The sequence below is a fragment of the Pinus tabuliformis genome, chromosome 3_2 (genome assembly GCF_031772625.1).
Source record: "Pinus tabuliformis cultivar Carrire ecotype Pingquan chromosome 3_2, CPIR1, whole genome shotgun sequence".
In the NCBI taxonomy this organism is placed as follows: Eukaryota; Viridiplantae; Streptophyta; class Pinopsida; order Pinales; family Pinaceae; genus Pinus; species Pinus tabuliformis.
Window position 1 is genome coordinate 1,032,669,128 of NC_142302.1, and position 9,404 is coordinate 1,032,678,531.

Here is a 9,404-nt window from a genome sequence, read left to right on the forward strand (position 1 = left end):
AGATTTAATATCATTTTTTATTTTGGTTTTATTTTAATGAAATTTAGTTAAGTTGTGAAATTATCTAAACTGCAGCCACTTGAAAAATAAATAAAAAGAATAAAAATAAATTACAGCCACTTGGATGTTTGGGTTTTCGAGATTAGTGATCTATTTTGAAAATTAGAATAAATTACTAAAATCCCGATGTTTCATGATTTGGCTGCATAACTAAAAATCGAAAAATGTTAGTAAAAACTCACTGTGGGTTAATATTTAAAATGAATGCATTATTGAACTAATTTATTTACAAAATGCAATATTGTACATTTTATGCATTTTTAACTCAAGCTAGATAAATGACGAGACTTCAAAGGAGTACCATTTTCAAACCAGTTCACCAAATGAGGTGAAACAAGCGTCAATGGAAAGCTTATAAAAAATCAATTCTAACAAAGCAATCAAAACAAGAATCCAAATTTTTGAACGAAGTGATTGATGCTCTGCAACTAGGGTTTCTGCGATTTTAGGGTTGTTGTACTCACCTGCAACAGCAGGTCCTCAGGACAGCGGCCACCAGTGTCAGATCGTGGTAGAGTAGTATTCTACAGATCGCAGGTTTTGGCAGGCGGGTGCAATGAACCCCCTACAGGGGGAAGGAGGGGCGCCTCCTCCTATGAACGACAACCAGCAACGGAATATTGCGGGTTCAGAACAGGAACAGGAGCACGATGATGGTAGCAATAACAAAGGTCAGCAGAACCAGACAGAGCAAGCCAGTGGCTACACATAGACCCAAGGTGGAGCTACCGAGTCATCGCATCAATGCGAGAATCCAATATATGAGAGATCATGCTCTCATAGGCAAATTCATCGGAATATGGCCAAACGAGAAAGCATTGAGAGCCTGGATATATATCAAATGGCATCCAAAAGGACACATAACCTTGCACCTAGGGCCGAAGGGATTTTTCACTACAGTCTTCAACTGCTTGGAGGATAGAAACAGAGTATTCGAAGGAGGCCCTTATTTCTTCAACTCGGCTGGTATATTTCTCAGAGAATGGATTGAACGATTTAACCCTGATAAGGAAGACCTGAGCTGGGCACTGGTGTGGATCAGGCTGTACTCTCTGCCATTGGAATATTGGGAAGAGGACTCTCTCAAAGCGATAGGCAAGGTGCTGGGAGACTTCGTCAAGGTAGCAGAAGACACGAAGACGCAGAGATATACCTCATATGCGCGGATCTGCGTTTACATGGACCTGAAACAACCTCTTCCTGATACGGTGAGTCTTTTTCATGAAGATGTGGAATGTATCCAGTTAATTGATTACGAGCATGTTCCATTTAGGTGCAGGAAATGTCATGACCTAGGCCACCTGTTCAGAGATTGTCCATTAAATAGCAAACCCTCAGTTCAAAATGACCAGGAAAACACATCGTCAGATGGCTTCACTAAGGTGAAAAATCGAAGAAGGGGAAACAAAAAATCAGTAGCACCCACAAAGACACCTTCAGGGGTTCAATCAAAACCTTCTACTAGTAATAGTTTTGAAGCGCTCGCCAATGAGGATCTCCAAGATCCAGACAATGTAACTCCCAATGAAAAAGAAGCCACTCAGGAAAAAATTCAAGGATCCCAATCAAAAAAGGGGGAAAAGAGTGTAGATCTAGAAGGCAACAAGCTCAAGACAGCTTCAAAATCTTGGAGCCTCCCTGATATGGATATAGATGGCACAAACCCTAGTATAGAAAAGGAGAAGGAAGATGATCACGAGCCTCAAATTATGGAGGAGGACACAGAATCAATAGATATTGGCGAACTAGATATCCCGGGCTTAGAACAAGCTTGTAAAACAGGGAATTTCGACAAAATACCTGAAAGACAAGTGGATAACCTAGTGGCGGTCCTCAATAGAGCCCAGAAGAAATATTCACTAGGAGTCCAAATCGGCAGTCAATGGGATGGGAAATTTATCACCAAAGACAGCAAAAAAAGAGGATGGAAATCTACTCTAGAGAGAACCATCAAGATTGGAGAGGTTTTAGTAGAATCAGGCAGATATGCCAAGCTAACCAATTATTTCAATACCAACCCCAAGCCTTCCCAATGAAGCTGATTTCATGGAATATTAGAGGGCTTAATAGCCCAAAGAAAGGAAGACTTTTAAAACACATGCTAATGGAGGAAAAACCAGCAATTCTCTTTTTGCAGGAAACAAAATGTAACTCGACAGTTTTGGAAAACGTAGCAGCTAAAGCATGGCCAGGGGGGCTAGTAACAGCTATTGATGCTCAGGGAGCTTCTGGAGGTCTCGCAGTGCTCTGGGATGCAAGAATGATTCAACTAGCAAATATTCATGCTAATAAACATTTCATACAAGCTATATTCCATATAATTGGAACCAATATATATGGTCACATAACAAATGTGTACTTTCCTCAAGACACCCAACACAAGGTTGAAATTTTGGATGCTTTAACGCAACTTAACACAGAAAGGAAACACCCGCTATGGATTTCTGGAGGAGATTACAACATGATTTCATCATTGGAGGAAAAAAAAGGAGGGCGTTGTAGAATGAACAGGGAAGGAACTACACTAAAGGATTTCATTTGGGATAATTGGATGATAGATCTTCCTACCAATAATGGCCTATTCACCTGGAACAACAAAAGGGCAGCACCATTGCAGATAGCATCGCGTCTTGACCGTTTTCTAATCTCTGATAATGCAGTCCATCTAGGAGGAGCATTCACAGCTTCTATTCTTCCTTTTTCCGGTTCTGATCATTGGCCAATAGTCGTACAGTGGAACAGTCCTGGCTGCAATTCAAGACGTCCTTTCCGGTTTGAGACTTTTTGGTTAACTCATCCGGACTTCCATGAATTTGTCAGAACAACTTGGCAAAAATGTAATCCAACGGATGGCACAAAAATGTCCATTTTCCAAAGGAAGCTGAAATACCTCAAGGGGGAAATAAAACACTGGAATCACTCTGTCTTTGGTAATATTTTCAAAGTGAAAGATGCTCTCAATCAAGAGATGAAAGCTGTGCAGCAAAGAATGATAAATGAGGGACGTTCGGAAGATCTCACCAAGAAAGAGCAGTCCCTAGAAACTCAAATACTCGAAAGAGAGTTACAGGAGGAAACTCTTTGGAGGCAAAAGTCGAGAATTAGATGGTTGAAGGAGGGTGAAAAGAACACGAAATTCTTTCACAAATCCACAGTGCAAAGAAGAATGATTAATCAGATTTCTCATGTCAACAATGAACAAGGCAGAAAAATTGAAACACATGAAGGAATAGAACAGGTGTTCCTCAATTACTTCAAGAAGATGAATCAGGAACCTGACATAAATAGAACGGAGGCTATTGATAGAATCATCAGAAATATACCCAAATTAATCACTGAAGATCATAATACTCTCCTTCTCAACCCTATAAGCCTTCAGAAAGTGGAAGCGGCGGCACATCAGCTCAAAGCAGGGAAAGCGCCAGGACCCGACGGATTTACCTCAAATTTTTTTCACCATTTCTGGGATTTGGTCAAATGGGAAGTTTGGCAGGTGGCGGAAGAATCGCGAACTCTAAGGTGGATGTACCCAGGTCTGAATCCAAAATTCATAGCATTAATCCCTAAAGAAGAGGAGTCCAACACACCAGATAAATATCGACTGATTTCTCTATGCAATATTATATACAAGATTGTTTCCAAAGTGATAGCTTCCAGATTTAAGCCTCTGCTCCCCCTTATCATCTCTCCAGAGCAATCTGGTTATGTTGAAGGGAGGTAGATTACGGATGGGATAATCTTAACCCATGAAATAATCCACTCTCTCAAGCACTTAAAAAAACCAGGTATGTTGCTCAAAATTGATTTATCTAAGGCATTTGATAGCATTAGTTGGGAATATATGCATAAGATCCTCCAAGCCTTTGGTTTCGCCCCCTCCTGGATCAGATGGATCAGTAGTCTTATTTCCTCCTCGTTCTTTTTTATTCTCATCAATGGTATCCCGTCGCCCACCTTCCGTCCCTCTCGGGGAATCCGCCAAGGGGACCCTATCTCGCCCTTTCTGTTTGTCATCTTAGCTGAAGGGTTAGGATGAAGCATTAAAGAAGCCCTCCTTTCACATCAACTCAAAGGGTTAGCTTTCCATCATACCCCTGCCTTTTCGCATCAGCAACTCGTTGATGATAACATGGTTTTTGGCCATCCGTCTGTTCAAGAAGCTCGATCTCTTAAATCTATTCTTGCAGACTTCTCGGAGGCTTCTGGAGCTCTCAGAAACAAAGTTAAATCCCATATTTTCTTCTTCAACACTCCACCCACCACCCAGAGAGTTATTTCTCGTATCCTTGGCTTCTCCATAGCTACTGTTGGGCGATTTAGTTGTCTGCTAAATCCCTGTCATTTAATTTATCAATCCGGGGAATCGTAAACTTAGAAGCAAACCAATATATATGGGACCTTAGATGAAACCGGTGTAAGAAGTTTGTTTAGAATGGAAATGCATATTACAAATCTAAACTATCAGATCTATTCTATGAAAGCATAAAAATAATGTTTGATCAATAGAATTATTTTACTTTAGAAGATAGAGAAGAGTCTCTTGTTCAAGAGTCCTGGTTGTCCTTCTACCATCTTTCTATAATAACATTGCCAAACACCTAAGAAAGCAGGAAAGAAAGCATGTAAATGAAAGCAAGTAAATATTGTTTTCAGTTCAGTTCTTAATGGAGAAGAGTCTCCTAACTTAGGAGGACTTGATCTCTAGATACTGAAAGGGAATCAATATTCACATAAATGTAATCTAGGAAAGCATAAGAGAAAGTAAATCTTATTTCAATTTAATCTAGCTCATGAAGAAGGGACTCCTAACTTAGGAGTTCCTGGTTTTCCTTTTCACATCAAAACTAGCTATTGAAAGGAGATCAACCTTCACACAACAAAACATGGCCAAAACATGAATTCATACTAAAATTATCTACAAGTATTTACAAGAAAGAAATAAGATGAACATCATAATTAAGATTAGTATATTCACAACATTACTTTACAACAAAGTGTACTTATCTTAGTATGGGGATCCTTCCATTCCTCAATGAGCACACATGAACAACTATCACACCTTAAGAATCAAACAACACTCATAACTCATGATTTGGAGAAAATGGTATTATTCATGTTGAATGAACATAAATCTAATGCTAATGAATAACTGATAATTGTTTTCTCTCCCTCCTCCTCCTTCATTACATGATTTGGAGGATGCTCCTCTTATTTATACATGAATTAGGGATATCTACTCAATAAATGTAGATCCCTTAAATATCTACTAGACCCACACTTGTCTCAACTTATCCCTAAATACTAGAAACAAATCCCATAACACATCAAAATCTCCATGATCTTTCTCCTTGGAATATGGTCCACCTCTTGAGTTGAAATTCGAATTTGATCTTAGGAGGCCACATAAGGGTGCCTTGGAAGCTTCCAAATGATCTACACTTGTCATCAAACTCGAGCCACTTTTAGGTATAAACAAATACATGTTATTTCTCTAACTTTTAATCATAAATTCACTCTAAATACATGAAATTAATAACTTTGGAAAATGAGAATATAAACTCATATGGTAATGGAAATATAGGGTTATGTAATGATAATATGGTGAAATGAGATGACAAAATGAGGATAAAAGGTGAAAATGGAGTGAAAATTAAGGTTAATTTGGAGGCCCAACATACTCCCCAACTTAAGTTATTGCATGTCCTCATGCAATCTATTGCATTGACCGTGATTTGATCTTTTGAATTGTCTTGCTTTTACACGAACTCTTGCTGATGTCGATTTTTTTAACTTCACGTAATTTTCTTTTTAACAACTTTGTTCCTTTTTTGCAAAGTCTTTTCTCTTAAAAACATTTGCTTGCAACATATTATTTTGGTTGGTTCTTGTGTGACAACCAAAATTTGTTTAGTATTGATTCTTGTATAACAATACTTTCATTATTTTTGTGTTGCATCAAAAGACTTTGAAAACATTTAATCGAGTGCAACATATTAGTTTGGTTGGTTCTTGTGTAACAACCAAAATTTACTTAGTATTGGTTCTTGTGTAACAATACTTTTATTGTTTTTGTGTTGCATCAAAAGTCTTTGAAAACATGTAATCAACCTTTCTTTCTTTGATCATTATTTGCAAAACATGTAACATTTGAATCATAATGAAATAGTAGTTGTTTGGAAAAAGTATGTTGGTTAGAAAAAGTATGTTGGGTAGGATGATATGTGTAGAAAGGATATATATGATATATGGAAGGTGATAATGGAATATCGATGTGAATATGAACATGGTGAAACATTTTCCAAAAATTATAATTTTAGTATTAAAGGAATTGTATGATAAAAAGATATGAAAGAACATACCTTTACTTACCTGAGTGGACAAGCTGTGTATATGTAGAAATGTGTAGCTCCTGCTGCTGAATCATGGAATGAAGAATACAAGAATGTGATATGTTTCTATATATGATGGATGAAGTTGTGAATGTAGATCCTTTATTACTGCTACTGAAACTGTTCCAAAGTAATATGCTCCTGAGTCATATAGTCTTCATCTCGTCCCATATCGTGGCACAATTCTTTCCATGTGAATGAATGTCTCGATGTCGAACATGGAAAGAAGTCATTGGATTACCGACCATTGATGAATGTCGTTAACCAATGCGAGGCAAACTCACCATTAATGTCAATGAGTGCCAAGGTACCCAAGTACATCTTGCGAAGTGCGAATGAATGAGCTGATGTCGAGCCACTTGCAAGATCCAACAAACAAGGGACATTAATGTATTCCCATTGTTCGTTGGCGAGAAGACTTGCCATTAGGGCATGCAAGCCTCAAGGTACTAATAGTGACTCTAGTCTTTATCCCAGATAAGGTGCTGAGGTCGATGGGTCAAGACTTGTTGAAAGGTGGGCCTTAAGGAATCCCACATCAGTCAACGCGAGTTCGTACAAATGATTGGTAGGACTATAGATACAAGATGTTATGGTCAAACAATTTTTATGGCAAAGAAATCAAGGCAATGTAGAGATATGGATGGTTTATTCATGAGGGAAAAAGATGAACTGAATGGAGGTAAAAATGTATGCGACTTAGAAAAAGTAGACATGTATGAAGTCTTGATGGATATGGCAATGAATCAATGGTCTTTAACATAGATGACTGATGAGGCTTTGAAAGAGAAGTGTGGGAAACAAATCATGACAACACAACATTTCTCTGTAGTGACAAATGTCATGACATTTGTAATCAACTCCTTCAAGCTTTCAATAAGGAATGTGATTTCGAAAGATCGCATCTACATGGACTTGGATCATCGCGCACCTGTAAAATCTTAGTACAAATCTTGCATGAAAATCGTGAGAGTTTTTCTTTTGAAGGACATAAAATGCAAGTATAAATGTTAGCAACGAAATAAAATGAATTTTATTTTTTTTACCTGTTGCCTTTGCACGCTCGTTCCCAACTCCAACAAGACAAGTTAGCATAAATGTTTCCAGCTGTTAAGAAATTTCCATTTGCAATTTTTTTAATTATTTTGAAATTTTTTTATTTTTTTAATGGCTTTGATTTTTTTGAATTTTTTTTGAATTTTTTTTTTTTTTTTTTTGAATTTTTTTTTTTGAATTTTTTTTTTGAATTTTTAATTTTTTTTAATATATATTTTTTAATGGTTTTGTTTTTTTTTTTGAATTTTTTTTTTAATATTTTTTTTTTGAATGGCTTTGATGTTTTTTTTTTAAATTGCTTTGGGCTGTTTATTAAAATAAAAATAAAATAAACAAAAATGTTTTGCATTGTTTTGATTTTGTTTATTTTTTTTATTATTTTTTTTTAATTGTTTTGTGTGTTTTTTTTTGTATTTTTTTTTTAATTCTTTTTTCTTTCTAAAAATAAAATAAAATAAAATCACAAATTTTGTGTTGATTTGATTTTTTTTTTTTTTTTATTGTTTTAATTTTTTTTAACTGAAATAATCATTTAATTTCTTTTTAATTTGTCTTCACTCTATTAAATTTACAAACTAAGAGTAAAAAAATAAAAACCTAAAATGTTCAAACTAAATTAAACTAATATTAACAATATAAAAGTAAAAACTAAATCTAAATAAAAGTAAAGAAAACGAAAACTATAAATACTATATGCAAGAAAAGTAATTTTAAACTAAATTGAAAACAGAGAAAATTGTGGGGGTTGACAGACAACCATAAGGTTAAAAGAGAGCCAAAAGCCGAAAGCAATACCGGTGGAATCGATCGTGGATTAACGAATTCGACGGAGATCCACAACCACCGCATTACACAAAAAAAAACCCAAGCTTGAATAATCCCTTGTCAATACAGAGGTGATCTGTGAGGGAATCCCTTTCTCCTGCTGATGGAGGGGAGAATCACAGATTTCGGTGAGCAAGACACCATCATCCCTCCACCACACCTATTGTTGTTGCTGCTGCGCAATTTTTTAGGCAACGGGAAAACGGCGTGAGCTGCTGTGCCGCTGCCGAAAAGCCAGCATTCATCTCTGTCACTGGCAGAGGACGTTGAAGACAATGACTCTTCCATCTCCAGTTTTTCATCCTTGGGGCTTTGGCTTGGAGGAGATGATGATGGTGACAAAAACTCCCTCAGTTGCAGTGAATTGCAAGATTGCAGCACAGTTGAAATATTTTTCACCGCGTCTACCTTGCATCTGACAGAGCAATAACGGTAGGGTTCCTGCAGCACCCTGTCACAGGTCTCACAAGAATTCCCCAGGCCCTTCGATAGTCGAGACTGTGGCCTCTGGTTCAAGAACACCACTCTAGCATTGTTGGTGATATAGGTCTTCGAACCTGCAGAAGGCGATGGGAACGATGGGAAAAGAGGCAATGTTGACAAATGCTGGCACTGCAATCCATGCAAAAGATGTTGACTTCATTCTTCTTGTGCTCCAAATGAATGGAGCAAGGTGTAAAAGGCTTGGTTTGTTAACAGAGCCTCCAGCCATGCGGGTTTTTGTGGAACAACGGAGAGAGCATATCCAACCATGTTATGCGGAGCTGAGTGCTGCTAGACCACACCTGCACAGAGCATCCCACCAAAATGCAGCGGAAACGGAAGAAATGAGAAACCCACCCTTCTTGGCATATACCAATGCGTACTCGGTTTAGCAGCCCACACACATATAACAACGCTCAACAATCTGTTTCAATGCGTTCAACAACACATATGACAAACACTCCATGATTTATGAGTTCCTCTGTTGGCAGCCAATGACAATTGCGCACAACAAAAAGGAATATGAAACAACAGTAAACAAGCAGTGCGTACATAAATAGCCTTTAACGCTTCCTGCTTCTCCTACTCAAA

General features: G+C 37.4%; 1 pseudogene; it reads right to left on the reverse strand.

Annotated features, from left to right (window-relative positions):
• Nucleotides 1–8,390: 8,390 nt before the first annotated feature.
• Nucleotides 8,391–9,083, reverse strand: LOC149184118 (protein RGF1 INDUCIBLE TRANSCRIPTION FACTOR 1-like; annotated as a pseudogene).
• Nucleotides 9,084–9,404: the final 321 nt, after the last annotated feature.